This window comes from Bombus vancouverensis, chromosome 12, assembly GCF_051014615.1.
Source record: "Bombus vancouverensis nearcticus chromosome 12, iyBomVanc1_principal, whole genome shotgun sequence".
Taxonomy (NCBI): Eukaryota; Metazoa; Arthropoda; class Insecta; order Hymenoptera; family Apidae; genus Bombus; species Bombus vancouverensis.
This window is the reverse complement of record NC_134922.1, coordinates 1,986,867-2,007,831: the sequence shown is the minus strand read 5'-3', so window position 1 is coordinate 2,007,831 and position 20,965 is coordinate 1,986,867. Positions and strand designations below refer to the sequence as shown.

The window sequence follows — 20,965 nt, the reverse complement described above, 5'->3', positions numbered from 1 at the left end:
TTGGAACTTTCTCGATGCTTCCAACGAGTGTGCCTAGCAACGGCGTTTGGAACCTTCTCGATGCTTCCAAACGGGTATAGAAAACAAAATGCAATCGTACAGGGAGAAAAATCTCCACGAGGCTGGCATTCTTGCGATTGCCTTGGAGAGTGATACATCGAGCGTTTTCGAGGATCGCATTTGCGCCTAAGTTAGTTTCGCTTAGTAAGGAGTTATCCCGGTGACCGTGGATTCGTTTGAACTCAAACATTGCTAATAGTATTATTTAATTTAATTATTCGTAGATCGTATTATTCATTAGGCTTAGTGTTTGTTAGACTTATTATTAGTTGTACTTATTATTTGTTAAGCTTAGTGATAGACCTGTATATACGTGTAAATAAAATCTCGGCTTTGTGAAACGATGGCTAGTCCACATGAAGAGTCGTCGCGCGCCCAAAATTCGAATCCCGATCCGACATATATATATATATATATATATATATATATATATATGTGCGTGCAATGATAAATACGACGGCTTATTTTTATGAGTCACTTGCATTATCAATGGAAGTGAATGTTATAAATATCGCCTACTTTACAACATGCGTGTATATATATATTGGTGAACATAAGTGAAAATTATATGCATAGTTATAAATGTTGTTTGTTTACAGGTGGATAGCATCAGTATTTGGTTTCGTGAGTGGCTTACAAATACTTTACAGTTCTACTGTGCGGATTGCTATTCATGTTCTTCCATCCGTCGTTCAGAGAATGGTTGATGAGTTCGCCATCAGTTCTGTACACACATATAAAAATAGTTAATGTATATATATATTATTTATTATTATTTTTTTTTTTATTAATACCTAACATTGCTATTATGATGCTGTATTATATTGCTTTGGCTATTATTTGTATGTGCGCGCGACGAATTTTTCAACATGGCCGCTCGCGTGTCTCTTTGGTATGGCGTTGGTTTAATGTCAACAGTAACATGTTGTTGAAATAGCTAATTAATTGTTAATCACTATAATTTTATTTAGTAGTGTTTTGTAATATTGTTTTGTGTTTCATGATATTGTGTGTGTCAATACCGTGTGCTACTTTAATGTGATAGCATGGATTGTATTGTTACCGAATTTCAATAGTCATTGTTTTGATTCTACGTGACTTGCATTTATGTAAGTCTCGTTTAATTTAGTTAATGTTTTGTGTATTGTGTTACCAGTTATTTCGTGTAGCATAACTTTATTCCTTTGCACCGAGTTCAGTCATGTCTTGTCGTTAATATTTAGTTAGTCTATCTTGATTAATTTCTAACCCATTTCTGTGTTTATTGACCCTTCTTATTTTCCCTATTAATTTATTATTACATGTACTTGCGATTTGTTATTATTTTATGTATGATATGGATTAGTTCCCTTATTAGTGATTAAAATTTATTTGTTAGATTGACATTGTAATTTCTAACCTATTTCTGTGTTTATTGACCTTTCCTTATTTTCCCTATTAATTTATTATTGCATGTACTTGCTATTTGTTATTATTTTATGTATGATATGAATTAGTTCCCTTATTAGTGGTTAAAATTTATTTATTAGATTAACATTGTCTGTAATTCTTCAGATTCTACTCATTCGATGCTGCGTCACTTACCTGGATCATTCCCACAACGTCATCCAATTCTTCGATATGCCTTGGATACTTACTACGGTTGCCTTCAATCGTCTTATATCTGTGGCTATAAAGGTACTGTTTAATTCATTTAATTTAATATGTGTATAATGCATTGTGTGTGCGACCGCTATTGTGCATTACAAAATCCACTTCTACATGTTAGATGTGATAATATAACAATACTACGTAGATTAATACATAATAAAATATCCTTTTACTCCGGTTATATTTATTACTAACTCTCAATTAATCTATCTTAATTATTTTCTAACCACTTTCTATATTTATCAGCTATTTTATTTCTTCTTGTTAATCTGCGAAATCCATGCATGTGCACTTCCTTGTATGGTGATTGATTGTGCACGAGGTAAGTTGCACTTTCACTGTTTTCGTTATTCGTTGAACTAACACGTTTTACATTCAAACAGTAATTGGAGCACTCGTAATAAACTTCTTTTCTTTTTCCAAGTTTCCGCTATCTGTGTCATTCGACGAACAGTGCCACGCCTCCACAGCACCGTTATAACATTTAGCGATGCTGCTCTTTGCATTAAGGCAATTGAAGTTAATTCGTTCGTTTATTTTCAGCTGGTACATGGTGTTCCGCAAGCAGGGAGCCACAACCTATTTTGCATGTAGACCTTCTTGTATGATGATTACCTGTTTACAAGGTAACTTTCACTTTCCCTCTTTTAATTATTTATTGAATCGACACGTTGTATATTCAAACAATAATTGGAGTACACATAATAATTTTTCCTTTTTTCTTTTTAGGTTTTCGCTATCTGTATTGTTCAACGAACAGTGTCACACCTCCTTTTGATTTATCCATAATATAGTTATAACATTTAGTTATAACCTTGTATTTTGCACTGAGACAATTGAAACTAATTTATTCACTTATTTTAGGTAGCTGTCATACATTGTGTTCCATGAACAACGATCCATAACCTATACTTGCACGTACACTTTCTTGTGTGTTGATCACTTGTTCACAAGGTAACTTTCACTTTCACTAGTTAATTGTTCATTGAGTTAACACGTTTTATATTTAAGCAATAATTGAAACACGTATAATAATTTTCCTTTTTCCTTTTAGGTGTTCGATATCTGTATTATTCGACGAACAGCACTATAACATACACTACCGCACTACGTTGCCCACTGAAATCGCTTTATTCATTGCTTATTTCGATTATGCGCTAGTTTTAACTTGTTTAAATTCACCGTTCGCGGAATCCCTTTTACTTCGATCTTGACGTTTTGGTTCTGCAAGATTTCTAGCACTTTGTATGGTCCAGTATATTGATCGGAGAATTTTCCTTTACTGGGTTCTTTTAGTAAATATATCGAATCTCCTATTTTAAAATCTTGGGGGTTGATTCATCGGTCGTAATATTCTTTTGATCTTAGTTTGGATTTTATCAAATTTTCTCTTGCCATTCGTTGTACGGTGTTAATTTTATCGAACAGATCTTCGAGATATTCTGCGTAAGTTGGTTCCATGTTCTCTTCGATTATTACTTCACCAGTAGGTTCTCTGGCTAGATGTCCAAAAACTAATTCGTGCGGGGAGAATTTCGTTCCTCCGTGTACAGAGGTATTATAGGAAAACATAGCTAATTCTACCCATTCGTCCCAATTTTTGGAATTTTCAATGTATAATATGAGATATTCTATCAGCACGTGGTGAGATCTTTCGATTGAACCGTTACTTTGTGGATGATATGCCGTCGTGGTATATTGTTTGATGCGGAATCTCTTTGCTACTTTCTTCATTAGTGAAGATGTAAAGTTCGTTCCTTGATCAGTGAGAATAGCTCTCGGTGACCCGAAACGATAAATAAATCGCTTTACAAAAACGTCCGCTATCTCGGCTGAAGAGATTCCTCCTAGTGGAATCCCAATTGAGTATTTTGTTAATAAGTCTTGGATAGTTAATATATATTCGTTTCCCTTTTGGGTTTTTGGTAATGGACCTACAATATCTATACTAACCTTATCGAACGCTTTACCTGGTGTGTCTGTAAGTACCATTGGTTGCTTTGCTTTTATTCTTGTGAGTTTCTTCAATTGACATTCCTTACATGTTCTTACGTAATCTTGAATTTCCTTTTTCATATTTTCCCAATAGTAATGTTGTCGTATTCTTTGATAAGTTTTTGTTATTCCTTTGTGTCCTGCTACGCTTGATTCATGTTTTTCTCGTATTATGTTGTTCCACGCTTCCACAGGTGGGGTAATTACTTCCCCAGTGCAAATGGTGATGGTTAAGGTTTTTTCCATAAATATTTCCTTTAATTTTCTGATTGTATATCGCCAGGGTATTTCCTCCAAGTTTCCTTTGCTAATGCTGAACGAAGTTAACTGTTTTTCATTTACTACGTCTAATAGAGATCTTAGCGAGTTTAATAAATTTTCTGGTGTTATTGGAATATTTCTATTTTCCTTTATCGGTAGGAATACAATGTATTTTCCAGAATCGTAATTCAATCTTGCTTTTTCTAACATTAAATCTTCATAACGAGGCAATTTTCCCGTTTCCTTCATTTCTAAGGCTCCTTTATTTATCGGATTGCCATGTATATCTATAAATACTACTTTATGGTCATTTACTCTCGCAATTGAGTCTCGGGTTTCTGAAATTCTTAGTTCCGCAATTATCGTAGGTCTCGTGTCCTTTTCTCGTTGTTGAATTAGTTCTGGAATTACAGTGGAGGTCTCTTTTTCGCTTGTTGTATCCGTGTCTTCTCTTTCTCGATTGGTTATTTCTCTATCTGTACTTACATCGATTTCTGCTAATGCTTGGTCTAAATATTTTATGGGGGTTTCTTCTATTGTAAAATTTTTTCGGGTAAAACCCTTTCCTTGATTTTTAGAATCACTGGATTGAGGCAAGACGTGTGGTTTAGCTTCGAATATGGGAGAGTCTTCGGTTGACGTATCTATTTCGAATCTTTTTGAGACAGGATAGCGAATCGGTGAGACTTCCTCTCTCTTTCTGATTGGTAAACAAACTTCCGGAGGGTTCCTAGATAATGCGTCTGCGTTTGCGTTCGCCCTGCCTTCTTTGTATACAATATCAAATTCGAAGTCCGATAACTTTAATTTCCATTTCCAAATTCTTGAAGTAGGATCTTTGATAGAATGCATCCACACTAAAGGTTTATGATCGGTTACGATGGTAAACTTTCTTCCGTAAAGATACGGTCGGAAGTGCATTGCGCTGTAAACAATTGCCAGACACTCCTTTTCTATGGTAGAGTAGTTTTGTTCGGCGGGATTTAATAGCCTTGAGGCATACGCAATCGGCAAATCCTTTCCGATTGGCCCTTGACTCAGTACACCGCTTATTGCATATCCTGATGCGTCTGTAGTAAGGTTAAAGGGTTTGGAACAGTCTGGATATTGCAGGATGGGTTTCGTCACTAACGCTGTCTTTAAATTATTGAATGCGTTTTCTTGATTTTCTGTCCATTTAAAGGGAGTGTCTTTCTTTAATAGTTGTGTCAATGGTTTCGCGACCTTGGAGAAATCGGGTATAAATCTTCTGTAATATCCTGCTAGTGCCAGAAATTGTTTGATATTTTTCACCCTCTTTGGTCGTGGAAATTTTGATACGGCTTCGACTTTCTTTGGGTAAAAATTCGCACTTATCAGGTTGTAATCGTAATTTGGCTTTCCTCAGTCTTTCCATTAATTTATTAAATTTAATTTCGTGTTCTTGGAGAGACGTGGAATAAATCACTATGTCATCCAGATAGACGAATAGTTCTATTCCTTGCAGACCAGATAATATTGAATTCATCAAACGTTGAAATGTTGCTGGGGCATTTTTTAATCCAAAGGGCATTCTTTTGAATTGAAAATGTCCGTATGGTGTCGAAAATGCAGTTTTGTGGGCATCTTCCTGTGACATACGGATCTGGTGAAAGCCCGATGCCAAGTCAAACGTGGAAAAATATTTTGCACTTCCTAATTGATGCAATATTTCTGTAATGTTGGGTAGTGGGAAGGCATCGCCAATCGTTTTATCGTTCAATTTTCTAGAATCGATGACTAATCTCCAGCGCTTATTTCCTTGCGAATCGGGTTTTTGGGCACAATCCATAACGGGGAGTTATATGGAGATATTGATGGTTCCACTACGTCCGTATCTAGTAGTTCTTGGACCTGTCGATTTATTTCTTCTCGATGTATTGGTGGATATCGATACTGTTTAGTATTGATGGGTATATTATCCGTTGTAATTATCCTATGTTCCAGAACTTCGGTTGCTTCCAATGTATCTCCTGGAATATGAAACCTATCTTGATTATTACGAATCAATTTTTTAGCATTTTCCTTTTCTTCTTCGTTCAAATGTTCGAGTCGTAGTAACCCATTTATTTCATCGTATCTACTTTCCTCCGATCTTAGAACTGTATTGCACGCTGTCCTAGGAAGCGGGGGGGGGGGGATTTTCAAATTCTTTAATTACCATCGTTGGTGTTGTAAATACATAATCTCTCGAAGTAGTATTTATTACTCTTATGTAACCTTTTCCTTTATGATTCCTCACAACTGCATTACCAAAATAGATTCCCTTGTTCAGCTCGATTCTTGGAATAAATCCCTCTTTTATCTCTGGATTAGCGATATTAATCGAACACGTTATTGAACTTCGCTTCGGTATAATTATTTTTTCTTTAGTATCGAAGGGAATATAAATATTTCCCCATCTGATATGTTTTCCCTCATAATCTAAACGAGCCTTACAACCTGCAAAAAATTCGGATCCTAGGATTCCGTCTTGATCGATTAGCAATGAATCATCGACTACATGAAAAACAACCGGATGGCCCGCAACCTGTATTACCGTCTGCCCTAGGGAGACCAGGCTCGTTGCCGTAATTCCTCGCACTTCGATTGATTCCTTTTCGTCGATGATGGCTGAATCGAGTAAAGCAGGTTTCTTGATAATGTTGATTTCCGATCCAGAGTCTAATAATAAACTCGTCTTAGTCTTTAGATCTGGGGAAACTATTCGTGCAGTTGGGGTCGTTGGGGAATCGTTAAATTTTAATGAAATAATTCGGAGAGGTCGCCTTCCGAATCTGAATTCAACTCCTGATGATTTTCCTTCGCCGGTTGCTTGTGCTTCACCCTTTTCCTTTTGCCTTGAGATTCTGGATTCTCTGTCTGTGACCTCGTTTGGTTGTGGGATGACTCCCCCACAATATTTAGTGGTTGTTCGTTCGATCTTATGGTCGGCATTGCGTTCGCTCTGTCTCTCGTTATGGGTGGTGGAGTCGATCTCGCGGGGGTGGCTGTCCTTGTTCTGTTTGTTGCCGTCGGCGCCGGTCGCCTGGTTGCCGCCTGTACTCTTGGGCGATTCGGCGTATCGTTCCTTCGTGGCTCGCCCCATTCTCCCGAAGGACGTGTTTGGTTTCCCGATGGTCTCGAAGCATAGGGTACGATTAATCCGGCATCTACTCGGGCTTTAAATTTCATAACAGTCTTTCACTAGATGCCCGGGTTTTTTGCAATAGTTACACGTGATATTTTGTCTTGTAGAATTCAAAAAATTCTGCGATGGAGGTAGCGATCTTCGATCTTGGCGGTTGTTCCTGATATTGTTGTTAGTGTTCGAAGGATGTGCGTTGTCGCGTCTGTAATAGTTCGAGGGTGTCGGTCGTTGGGGTAGCGTTCTATCGGTTATTTGTTTCAATTCGTGTGTTGCTTTGACGGCTTGACGATACGCATCTTCTAAAGTATGGTACCCTGCTATTTTTACTCGCACATATACCTCGTTCGGAAGTCCTTTAACGAAAGCTTCTTTCGTTTCCCAATCTATAGTATCTTGGATATCGGGGGATATGATGCCGTAGTCGCCTCTTTCTCCGTCCATTATTGCCAATCTAAGATTTCTAACGCGATCCATGTAATGTAATATGTCTTCCCCGGGTCGTTGAAATATCGTTCCTAATTCCCCTTTATATTCGTTAAGAGATTTCTTTGGGCCGAATAGATCCTTTAATTTGTTTCCGAAATCGTTTAGACTCATTAATTCTGTGTCTTCGATGGCGAGGAGCCCGTGTCCACGGAGCTTATTTACTAACAATTTTACCAATTGAGGTTCTTGATATCTGGGAATCATATTTCGCGCGCGCTCACAAGCTCTTAAAAAGTGGAATACCGATGGTCGATATCCGTCAAACACTGGCACCGATTCGATCGCATCTTTTAGCTTAATTGGCTGGGTATGTCCACTCGGCTGGACCGTCTCTTGTTGCGTTGTCGGCGGCGATACGGGTGTTTTAGGTTCTTGTTTTGTTTTAAGTTCGAATAAGCCGCTTTGTAATTCGGCGAGTTTTGCACTCATATCGCGAAAGTTCGCATCCCATGCTTTAAGCTTTTCCGACAATGTCAAAACCATTTCTTCGTCCAACGATTCCACTACAGTCGCCATTGTTCCTTAAATATTTGTTAAATATATAATGTCGGAGCGCACATTAGAATTAGGGTTAGGGGCGTGAAACGAATCTTCGTTTGGGTTACACGTTGTCGTTATGCAATGGAGAAGACATTGACTAGTGCAAATACGATTATTATAGAACCGGACAAGTAACCGCGGTAGTTAGGTGCTCGAGAAACTAATGACAATGATCCTAGGTTCAATAACGAATCCGCGGTCGACGGGATGATAGATGAACGTACTCACAAAATCTAAGTCGGACGCGTAATATTCACTGGTCGTAAAGGGTTACTCCTTTCATCGATGAGATCGCGAGCGAGAATGCCTTTCCTGTCCCGATGATGCCACAGAGGAAAACTATAATGGGGTGTGTCTAAGGACACGAGATCATCGGATTCGTCGAGAAAAGCCTTCGTTCAGAAAGTAAGGGAAATTGGCGTTGCTGCTAATTGGTCAATCTCCATATCGGTGGTTAGAAAAGGATGTTAGCCGCCCTCGAGGGAAAGTTGCTAGTGGGAGACGCCACTAGTTGAAAAATATGTCTCCCCTATCTTCCCGTAGTTGGGACAAAGACTGTTTGTCTGTTTGAAGGACTTTAGTTAACTAAACCTTAAGATTTATAACGGGCTCTCGGGCTAGCCGAACATGTCCTGCGGAGACGCATCGACATCTGGCAATCATCTTACTCGAAGAATAGGGTCTGCACGTGACGAGCCACGGGACAGAAACCGTTGGAATGTTTATTGTCTCGTGTCGCCCCGAATATTTCTTTTAAGGAGAGCTATAGAATTACTCCGTACCTTGTTAGGCAAAACGTTCATCCCGTGACCGCGGCTACGTTCGGCGACTGACTGTCGCCTCGAGCCCAAGCTCATTATCACGACTCTCGAACAATTACAATCGGGTTGAATAACTACAATTGTTCAATTACAGCTATAGTAGACTCTAGGTTACAATGTTGCGGGATTATCCAAAATTCCAAAGGCTCCGCTGTTCTTTCATCTCCGACACGGCCTTCCTGACTATCACACGTCCTCGTGTGTAACTAAAATATCGTGTTTTCTTTCATTAGATTCAACTGACATTATTTACGATTTAACTAAATGTCCAAGCAAGTCAAGGGTCCAGTGCAATAACAAAATTTCGTTCGGAGGCTTGACAACACAAAACTAAAAGAGAACAAGAATTTGTAGCGTTATAATTTGTATTCAAAGTGCTAGTTGCGTTCTGTGAGTCGCCAGACCGTAATGACACGACAGATCATGTTCGATTTCGTACACTGATGAATCTCAGTTGGTTGGATCATATTGCTACGTTGGGTGTATCACTATGGGTATATTGCAGATGTATGAAACATCACAGTGGATATATTGCAGACACGCAAAACGTCACTGTGGGTATATTACAGATGTATGAGACATCACAGTGGATATATTGCAGATACGCAAAACGTCACTGTGGGTATATTACAGATACATGAGACATCACAGTGGATATATTGCAAATACGCAAACGTCACTGTGGGTATATCACAGATGTATGAGACATCACAGTGGATATATTGCAGATACGCAAACGTCACTGTGGGTATATTACAGATGTATGAGACATCACAGTGGATATATTGCAGATACGCAAAACGTCACTGTGGGTATATTACAGATATATGAGACATCACAGTGGATATATTGCAGATACGCAAAACGTCACTGTGGGTATATTACAGATGTGTGAGACATCACAGTGGATATATTGCAGATACGCAAAACGTCACTGTGGGTATATTACAGATGTGTGAGACATCACAGTGGATATATTGCAGATACGCAAAACGTCACTGTGGGTATACACTACGACCACAACGTGGTGTTAATGATCCTCTGAGGTCAGTGCACTTGCATCGTTATTATCACCATCGTTGTCATCACCACAGACGTCCATCTCAGCAGGGACGCAACTTTCTAGCATCTTTCTCAGTCTGTCATGTCTGTCCTTATATGATTGTTTGCCGTCTAAGGTTTTTAAAGTATATCTACCTCCTTCCAAAATCTTTGCTATCTCGAATGGACTTCTGAATTTCGGATCTAACTTCGTCTAGTTTCTTTCCTCGTTTTTGCATAATACAAAATCACCAAGGTTAAACCTAACTACCTTAGTTTTAGTTTTGTCAACTCCACCTTTATCGTACCTAGCACTAATTTCTATATCCTCTATTGCCCGCTGTCTTACATCAGAGATATCTACTTCTTTTTCTTCGATATTATCGGGTATCAATGAGTCGTAAGGTCTTTGCTGTTCCACCAATTAATAGTTCCAATGGGCTCGATTTAGTCACGCGGTTGGTGGTGCAATTTAAAGCCAGCCGTATTTTTGCCAACCGCGTCTAGCCACGATCGCCCGGTCGTTTCTATGATCGTGAACATAATTTTCAACGTACCGTAATACGCTCTACCTGACCGTTGGCCCTACTCGCACCGGTTGAGATTAAGTGGAGTTTTAGTGTTCACCTTGCCAGAAATCTTGGAATTCTTTACCCGTTAGGACACCTCTCTTGGTCCGCTATTATCCGGCAAGGACTGCCGAATAAAAATATAGTACTTAAGTGCTTTACCGGTACTAAGGAAATCTACTTTGCGAGTATGATGCAGATATGCGAATTTAGTGAAGACGTCGACCAAAACAATGACATACTCTTTCGAACCACTTTTACCGCTTAGTTTGCCCGTTATGTCCACGTGAACTGTATGCCAAGGTATGCTGGTCTTAGGTATAGGATGTAATTCAGCTTGTATTTTACCTGAACTGGCCTTTGAAACTTGACAAGCGTGACAGTTCTCTACGAATTGGCGAACATACTCCGCCATTCCTTCGAACCAGTAACACTCGCACGGTTTCTCAAGCGTTTTATCCCAACCTAAGTGCATAATTGACTGTTGCACATGGTTAATAACAGATCATCTAAAACCTCTGGGGACAATGGACAAGCAGAGAGTTCTGCCTTTTCTCTGTATTTTACGATGAAGGGTACCGGACCGTAACTCATACGTATTCGCGACGTCTTCCGCGAGCTCTTCGTTCTGTAACTTATTGACGATCCCAGAAATTTGGGAGTCGCGACGTTATTCCACTAATAGCTAGTCTTCGGAGATTTCGGTCAGATTGATTTCCTTCTCTATGACTTCGTTGATCGTAAGGTGATCCAAGTCTACGGGATTTCGCGAGACAAAATTTACGTGGGCCATTCGTTTACCTTCCCGGTACAGAATGTCAAAAGTAAAAGTTTGTAAGTAAGCCCACCACCTGTAAACCCTGTCATTTAAATTTACCTTACTACTGGAAGCCTTCAAAGGATTACAATCGGAGACGACAAGAAATTCTCGTCCGTGGAGATAATGACGGAAGTGCTTGACGGCGTTTACAACTGCTAGCGTTTCTAATTCGTAGGAATGATACCTAGATTCTGCAGGGCTAGTTCTTTTGCTGTAATATTCCACTACTTGATTTTTACCTTCAACCCTGTGCATTAAAATGACCTCCTATCCATCCGAACTAGCGTCGATACGAAGTTCTATCGGGTAGTTCGGGTCAAATACCATTAACACCGGCGCGTCGGTCAGGGCGGAAATTACCTTTTGCCTTATTTTTCCATGCCTATCTGTCCAAGTCATGTTTTTATTATCGGAAGTAAGCGCATACAAGGGTTTCATTACCCGTGAAAATTTAGGGACGAATTTTCGGAAATAAAGGGCTAAACCTATGAACTGCCTGAGCTGTGTGACGGTCGTTGACGCAGGTAAAGAACTCAAGGCGTGCATTTTACCCGGATTGGGACGAACTTCTCCGACGTAAATTACATATTCCAAATAGAGTACCGATGCCTTTAGAAAAGAACATTTTGAAAAGTTAAAGGAGAATCCGGCTTTTACAAGGGTATCTAGTACGGTGTGCAATACTTTTAGAGCTTGATCTATCGAGTCGGCAATAATTAGGACATCATCCAAATAGACGACAACGTACGAATGGCACGTTGGCTGTTATACGTGTTTTCAAAGGAATCTCAAGAACGATCTCTCGTTTCGTTTGTTCGCAACATCGAAATCAGCAGCCGCTGCTGAATACAATGAAGGAAAGTGTAGTACAGATCACTCCGACCAAATGATTTCTTATGTTACCACAATTAAAAAGGGTCAAATGCTACAGAAGACTTGGCACGCGACTACTCCTGAGGGTTTCCGTAGTAAACGCTTTGATGGTTTACAAAATTGTAGCAAGGAAGAACATAAATATTAGAATATTTAGACAAGTATGAGTTGCAAAATTATTAGGGTTGTCCGAAGATATAAGAATCCCCATTTTCGACGGAGTCAGCATAGTATCGCCGTCCCGAAAATGACTTCCGGAAGAAACATTAAACGCGCACGCACTTATGTTATGCAAATAAAGGACATCGAATGGATCGAACAAAGGCACAAAAGAATTCGAAGAAAACAACAACTTATTATCCAAATTGTTCATCGAGGGTAATCAATGCTGTATACTTCCTAGAATTAGGATGAATAGGGGTTTGGAGAAACCCACCGGCCATGTCCAGAATAATAAAATATCTCGCTTTTGCAATCTCGCGACTCGATCCGCAATGAGGGGTAAAGGCTACCGATCCGCGACCGTATGTTTATTTAGTTCTCGAAAATCTGTCTATCATCTATCTGTACCATTGTTCGTCTTCACGAGTAACACGGGGCTCGCGAACGGTGAATTACTAGGCTTTATGATTTTTGGCTGTAATTAAGTCGCTTGTTCTATCACGTACTACTCTGCGCTCGCGAAGTCTATTAGGACTCCTTGTACGGCGATGTTAGGATCAATTAATTGTACTTCTAACTGTCCTGTATTTTTTGTACGAGTACGTAGGGAACCCGTAACGGATGAATCTCTGAATTTTCGAAAAGAAAGATTAATCGACTTTTATCACTACCACGTACCTCACTGTCAACTTCATTGACATCGATCTCGTTTTCAGCGGTTTTATTACGGGCATGAATTATTTTTGTTTTACACATAGCGAGGCTAGTTTGTGTAATATTACGTCAAGATCTTGGCTTAAAATTTGACGAGCAATCGCGATATCGTATTTTTAAATAACTATCAGCCAGGACATGAAAAATTTATCTCTAACCACTAACACCTGCAACGGGCAAGATTTGAGCGATACGTTTAGTACCAATATCTCTTATTCCTCGCATTACTACTATATCAATCGTTCTTTTGCCAGAAATTCTCAAGACTACGGATTCTTTAATTAGCGAACACTCGGCTCCGAAATCGGGGTAAAATGGAAACGACTCACCCGGATGGCTTGATCTACCAGTTGGCGCCTCCACTACGTGGAAGTCGATTCGACACTCGGTATTGAAATTATATTCAGGAAACTGCTTTGTAAAGGATTTTCCTCCATAATCAGATTGGTAGCTGCGCACCATGCAGCGGAGTCGAAAAATTGTTAGGTTCCACACTCGATTCTTGCACTAGCGACGGAATTAACTCGCGCACGATGGTCGTAAGCTCTTGCACTGTTATAACCGGCACTGATCCCACTTCTGATGTCGGAGCGGACATTAGAATTAGGGTTAGGGGCGTGAAACGAATCTTCGTTTGGGTTACACGTTGTCGTTGTGCAATAGAGGAGACATCGGCTAGTGCAAATACGATTATTATAGAGCCGGACAAGTAACCGTGGTAGTTAGGCACTCGAGAAACTAATGACAATGATCCTAGGTTCAATAACGAATCCGCGGTCGACGGGATGATAGATGAACGTACTCACAAAATCTAAGTCGGATGCGTGATATTCACTGGTCGTAAAGGGTTACTCCTCTCATCATTGAGATCGCGAACGAGAATGCCTTTCCTGTCCCGATGATGCCACAGAGGAAAACTATAATGGGGTGTGTCTAAGGACACGAGATCATCGGATTCGTCGAGAAAAGCCTTCGTTCAGAAAGTAAGGGAAATTGGCGTTGCTGCTAATTGGTCAATCTCCATATCGGTGGTTAGAAAAGGATGTTAGCCGCCCTCGAGGGAAAGTTGCTAGTGGGAGACGCCACTAGTTGAAAAATATGTCTCCCCTATCTTCCCGTAGTTGGGACAAAGACTGTTTGTCTGTTTGAAGGACTTTAGTTAACTAAACCTTAAGATTTATAACGGGCTCTCGGGCTAGCCGAACATGTCCTGCGGAGACGCATCGACATCTGGCAATCATCTTACTCGAAGAATAGGGTCTGCACGTGGCGAGCCACGGGACAGAAACCGTTGGAATGTTTATTGTCTCGTGTCGCCCCGAATATTTCTTTTAAGGAGAGCTATAGAATTACTCCATACCTTGTTAGGCAAAACGTTCATCCCGTGACCGCTGCTACGTTCGGCGACTGACTGTCGCCTCGAGCCCAAGCTCATTATCACGACTCTCGAACAATTACAATCGGGTTGAATAACTACAATTGTTCAATTACAGCTATAGTAGACTCTGGGTTACAATGTTGCGGGATTATCCAAAATTCCAAAGGCTCCGCTGTTCTTTCATCTCCGACATATATATTAATCAAGATAGACTAACTAAATATTAACGACAAGACATGACTGAACTTGGTGCAAAGGAGTAAAGTTATGCTACACGAAATAACTGGTAGCACAATACACAAAACATTAACCAAATTAAACGAGACTTACATAAATGCAAGTCACGTATAATCAAAACAATGACTATTGAAATTCGGTAACAATACAATCCACATTATCACATTAAAGTAGCACACGGTATTGACACACACAATATCATGAAACACAAAACAATATTATAAAACACTACTAAATAAAATTATAGTGATTAACAATTAATTAGTTATTTCAACAACACGTTACTGTTGACATTAAACCAACGCCATACCAAAGAGACACGCGAGCGACCATGTTGAAAAAGTCGTCGCGCGCACATACAAAGAACAGCCAATGCAATACAATACAGCATCATAATAGCAATGTTAGGTACTAATGAAAAAAAAAAAAGAAACAAGAAAAAGGGGGATTGAGTTAAGGAAAATATATATAATAAATAACAACTAACATAATTATAACATATTATATATATTATATTATATACAGGGATACAGTATTCGTACAAAGGAACAGATCCAAACGAAAATTATATATATAAAAAAAAATAAATAATATATATATGTAATATCGTGATATAATATATTTACAAGGAATGGATGATACAGATGTTAATCGGTCAGAAAAAGACGATTGTTGTTCAACCTGAACTATTCACACCAAACGTACAGAAAACAGCACAACTAAATAATTAGATAACGACTCGACTTTCACAAAATGCAATCAACACTCTCTCGGCAACGCCACTCGCAAACTCTGTTTGTTGATTCCTTTTTTCCCGTCCCTTGGCAACCGCTCGTGGCCAAGATCACGTAGGTCTCCTCTTTCCAAAACTACGCGATCAAAAACAAACGCCTCGGCTCTCGCGACATTCCACGCGGTTCACCCGCCAACTCCCAGGCCTCTCACTCACGATACTACACTCGGCCATCCTGCAATAACATCTGCCCTCAGATGTTGCCTTCTATCTCGCTGTCATCAGATGCGTCACTTTCGGCGTTTATGATCCAAGGTTTCATAAAATCAGCAGTAGTTGATGACCGTTTTGGCCCCTCATGCTCTCCTACCTTCTCCACAATGTAGCGATCATTCCGCATTGCTCGCACTATCCGGTACGGACCCAAAAATCTTCCTCCCAGTTTTAATCCTGGGCCAAACTGCGTTCTCTTTATGGCCACCAACTCTCCACTTAGGTACTGTTTCGCACCTTTTCTTCTTTTGTTGTAGTGCCTCCGATTTTCCTCTTGAGTAGCAGCAATTTTCTTTTTCGCGTCCTCACGCAGTTCACGACGTTGCTCTTCGAATTCCACCACCCATTCTTCTTCAACCAATTTTCGGATCTGTGGGTCTTCTTTAGTTTGCATCTCGACCCCGACAAGTAGCTGGAAAGGAGTTTTTCCCGTGCTCCTGTTTAATGTAAAATTCAGGTATTTCTGTACTTGGTCGACATGTTTATACCAATCATCGGGTTTAGGGGCAGTCAGTTTAGTTAGTAAAGGTATGAGTGTCCTGTTTACCCTCTCTACCTGCCCGTTCCCCCTCGGCGCCCCCGTCGTGACTAATAAATGCTTTATATTTTCTTCTTCGCAATACTCTTGGAACGCGTTGGATGTGAACGCTGTTCCCCGATCAGAGATAATTCGTCGTGGGTTCCCAAAAACAGCCGCTTGCTTCTTCAGTCGATCGATAACATCCGCGGTATCAGTAGATCTAGTAGGATAAAGCCACGTAAACTTCGTGAACGCATCCACTACTACAAAGATGTGTGCGTATCTTTTCTTTGTAGCTGTCATAGGACCCACATGGTCAATATGGTAAGTGTCTAACGGTGTGTCACCTTTGTCTAACGGATTTAGATATCCCTTTTGCTTGCCCAATTTTCGTTCGGCTAGGATACAATCGAGACAGTTAGATACCACATGCTCGACCTTTTCACGTAGCCCCTTAAACCAAAAGTCCTTCTTGACTATAGCTTCTGTTTTGGTGACCCCAAAATGCCCACGCTCGTGCGCCTGCCTGACTACCTGAACCTGCATAGCCTTCGGTACTACTATTAACACATCATCCTTACACTCTTTATACAAAATATTGTTCCTTATTACATACCCATCGACCTGATTGCACGTTGCGGCGTCTAAAATCCTACGGACTTCAACGTCCTTGTTCTGTGCACTTCTCAACCGTGCAATCAGCCCGTCTTCACTTTCCGTTACATACATAGTGCTCGGCAGGGGGTTTCTACTCAGAGCATCCACATGCTGCATGCTTTTACCTGGCCTATGACACACCTGATACTTAAACTCGACTAGTAACAAGGCCCATCTGGCTACACGCACACACAAATCTTTCTTTTTCATTGTCATAGCAAACGCTTGGCAATCCGTGACGATAGTAAACGGCATACCTAACAGATATATTCTAAACTTGTTCAACGCTTTTACAATTGCTAGTACTTCCAGTTCGTAACTGGTGTACTTTGCTTCGGCGGGAGTTGTTTTTCCGCTGGCAAAGTAGACCGGATGGAATTTTCCATCGTCCAGATCTAGTTGCATTAAAATTGCTCCGTAACCCTCTGCGGACGCGTCTGTATGCAACTCAGTCTCCGCGCCCATTCTATACAACTTTAACACTGGTTCGTTGACAAGCGCTGTTTTCAAGATTTCAAAGGCCTCTACTTCTCGATCGCCGAACTGAAATTTTACCTCCTTTTTCAACAAATCCGTCAAAGGCTTAGCAATCTTCGCGTATCCCCTAATAAATTTTCGAAAGTACCCCGTAAGTCCCAAAAAACTCTGAACCTTTTTAACAGATGTTGGCTTGGGAAAGTTTGCTACTGCCCTAGTTTTATGTGTAGACGGCCTTATGGTATTTTTTGAGACTATATACCCCAAATATTCAATTTCCTGCTGCAGAAAACGACATTCTCCCCAGTTTATAATTAGCCCATACTGCTCAGCTAACTCTATGACCATTTGCAAACGTTCCCACGCCTCCTCTAAATTCTTTGCAAGAATAATAATGTCATCCATATACACGATAACAATACCTTTACCTACTAGTTCCTTAAAGATCATCGAAATATACTTCTGAAACACAATGGGTGAAATCTTTAAACCAAACGGCAACTTCAAAAATTCATATTGCCCCGATGGCGTAACGAAAGATGTATATTTTCGGCTGTCTTTGTCTAAACACACGTGAAAAAATTCTTTTTCATTCTTTAAATCCAACGTTGTGAAAAACTGAGTACCTTGCAATGCATCTAAAATATCATCAACTAAAGGCAATAGGAAATATGGACACTCAATAAGTTCATTAAGCTCGCGAAAATCAACACAGACTCTGATAGAACCATCTTTCTTTCTAACTACAACTATGGGACTTGCATATTCTGAGTTTGACGGTTTTATTATGCCTTCATTTGTCCATAATTCCATCAACTCGTCCACCTCTTTTTTCTCAGAAGGCGCCAATCTTCGCGGCCTTCGAACCACAGGTTTGTCACTCTTTAAAACGATTTTTGCCGTTATCCCAACGTCCCGCTTTTTCTCCGGGCTATACCCCCTAACGATATCGCGAATCGCTTCACGATAATGCGGTTCCCGTACGTGTGTTAGGTCTGTTTCGTCGGTCTGTTCTACCACGTTAACTCTAAACACATCCGGCACGTCTTTGTTAGTCTGTTCGTCAAGCCGCAAGAAAGTCACTTCGCCTCGTTTAACCCGTAACTCTACCTGATCCAGAAAATCAGTGCCTAACAACAGGCCGTGCTTCGTCAATATTTTGTTTGATACAACGTGCAAAGTGATTGGCAGTTTACACCCATCAACCGTCATTACCTTGGTGAATTCACCCCAGGTCTCATTGCCAGCGGAACCAACACCGTCGAACTTAAGCGTGCATTTACCTAGCGGTGGTGACCCTAACCTCGCATACTCGTCTGATAGAATGAACGTGAGATCACTACCCGTATCCACTAGTGCCACAAACCTACAATCATCTATCGCCACTTCCTTCACATGCTTCCCCTTTTCGGATCTTGACACTACGCAAGTCTCTTTCGGTCGTGCCGTACACCTCGCTGCAATATGTCCAAATCCGCTGCACTCGGAACACCTAACACCTTCTCCCCTCTCCGGACACTTAACACTTAGATGATCCTCACTACCGCAAATGAAGCATCTTCTTTTCTTCATTGCATCTACAGATTGACTGGGCTTCCCGTTCTTCTGGGTTTTAGCCGGCTTCACAATCGACTTTACTCTGCGACTCTTCTGCTCTTCGTACATCACTAACCTCTTCCTCAACTCTTTGATTGACGTAGCGCCGTACAATATAGCCTTATTGTTCTCATCGTCTATTATTCCATCCACTATGTACTCCACCTTTGCTTCCTCCTCTATGTCCACATGGTTGGCTATTTCGAGCATGCGGAACATGTAAGCCAAACATGCTTCATCACTCTCCTTTTTTGTTTCTTCAAGTTTCTGATGTACTTGCCTACTGTTGACTTTCCTCGAAAATTCTTTCACTAGCCCCCTCTTCAACTCATGCCAAGTCCTGGCATGACACTCGAAGCTCGCAAATATTTTCGCTGATCCTTTCAGCAGCTTCCTCGCGTAGACTGCCTTCTGCCCATCCGACCACATGCGCGTATCAACGACTTCCTCGAACGACTCGAACCATCGTTCGACATTTTCACCTTTGTTGCCACTAAACGACTCTAATGCATCTTCGACGTCTCTAAAACTCAGTGTCGAACCAACACATGCCCTTCGACAATATTCATCACGGTCCTGATACACCCTTCGCGTACCTCTCTTGTATCCTCTTGCGTTTTTTTTGTCATCTTCATACTCGCTTTCGTCGTCGCTCTTCCGACGATATGTCATTACCATCCATGGCCGCTTGTAGCCGTGCGCGTAATTCTACTTTTCTTCCCGTCGTTTTTAAACCCAAACTAGCGAGGCGCTCCTTCAACTCCTTCGTATTCATTTTCTCAAAATTTTCATCTTCGTTACAATCACGCTCTGCTCTCTGTACATTTCCTAAATCTCGTTGACCGGTTAGCTCTTCACCGCCCGTCGATCCCTTAGGATACGATTGTCCAGCCCTACACGCCCGATTCAGCCTTGCAATCAGCACTGACCTCGTACCAGATATAGGGAGGTTCATTCGCGCGAGCTTACTCCTCAGCTCCTCCAGCGTCGAACCCTCTTCACCCGACAATCGTTCGTCCCCAACGTTTGCCATTTTTCACACTACACAAACTTAAACAGTCAACGATATCGTCTTTTATCGCACCGCGTACCTGTAAATTCACAACTAGCTCGAATAGCTCTGTTAAACCGTTTCGTTTTCTGTCTTGTCCAATCCCGGACGAGCCCCCAAAAATGTAATATCGTGATATAATATATTTACAAGGAATAGATGATACAGATGTTAATCGGACAGAAAAAGACGATTGTTGTTCAACCTGAACTATTCACACCAAACGTACAGAAAACAGCACAACTAAATAATTAGATAACGACTCGACTTTCACAAAATGCAATCAACACTCTCCCGGCAACGACACTCGCAAACTCTGTTTGTTGATTCCTTTCCTCCCGTCTCTTGGCAACCGCTCGTGGCCAAGATCACGTAGGTCTCCTCTTTCCAAAACTACGCGATCAAAAACAAACGCCTCGGCTCTCGCGACATTCCACGCGGTTCACCCGCCAACTCCCAGGCCTCTCACTCACGATACTACATATATACATTAACTATTTTTATATGTGTGTACAGAACTGATGGCGAACTCATCAACCATTTTCTGAACGACGGATGGAAGAACATGAATAGCAATCCACACAGTGGAACTGTAAAGTATTTGTGCGCCACTCACGAAACCAAATACTGATGCTATCCACCTGTAAACAAACAACATTTATAACTATGCATATAATTTTCACTTATGTTCACCACTATATATATATATACACGCATGTTGTAAATATACTCGAAGACAAGGTACATTTGTGATATTTATTCCTATTGATGATATATACTTATATATTTATAACAATAAAACAAATCTCATTTATACTACTTACCAATACGTACGCATATATGTATCTAATTACAATCCAAGTAGTATCCATAATATTTATTTTCACTGATAACAAGTACGTA

At 40.6% G+C, this 20,965-nt stretch overlaps 1 long non-coding RNA gene across 8 annotated transcripts; it reads left to right on the top strand.

Annotated features, from left to right (window-relative positions):
• The first annotated feature begins 665 nt into the window (after positions 1–665).
• Positions 666–20,806, top strand: LOC143303462 (uncharacterized). Of its 8 annotated transcripts, XR_013059813.1 has the most exons (6): positions 667–805; positions 1,615–1,737; positions 2,254–2,336; positions 2,575–2,664; positions 2,765–13,528; positions 20,579–20,806. It is a non-coding gene; the product is annotated as an uncharacterized LOC143303462 (long non-coding RNA). The 8 variants fall into 8 exon arrangements; XR_013059811.1 differs by lacking the exon at positions 2,765–13,528 and having other exon boundaries at positions 666–805; positions 2,440–2,664; XR_013059815.1 differs by lacking the exon at positions 2,765–13,528 and having other exon boundaries at positions 667–781; positions 2,440–2,664.
• The last annotated feature ends 159 nt before the right edge of the window (positions 20,807–20,965 follow it).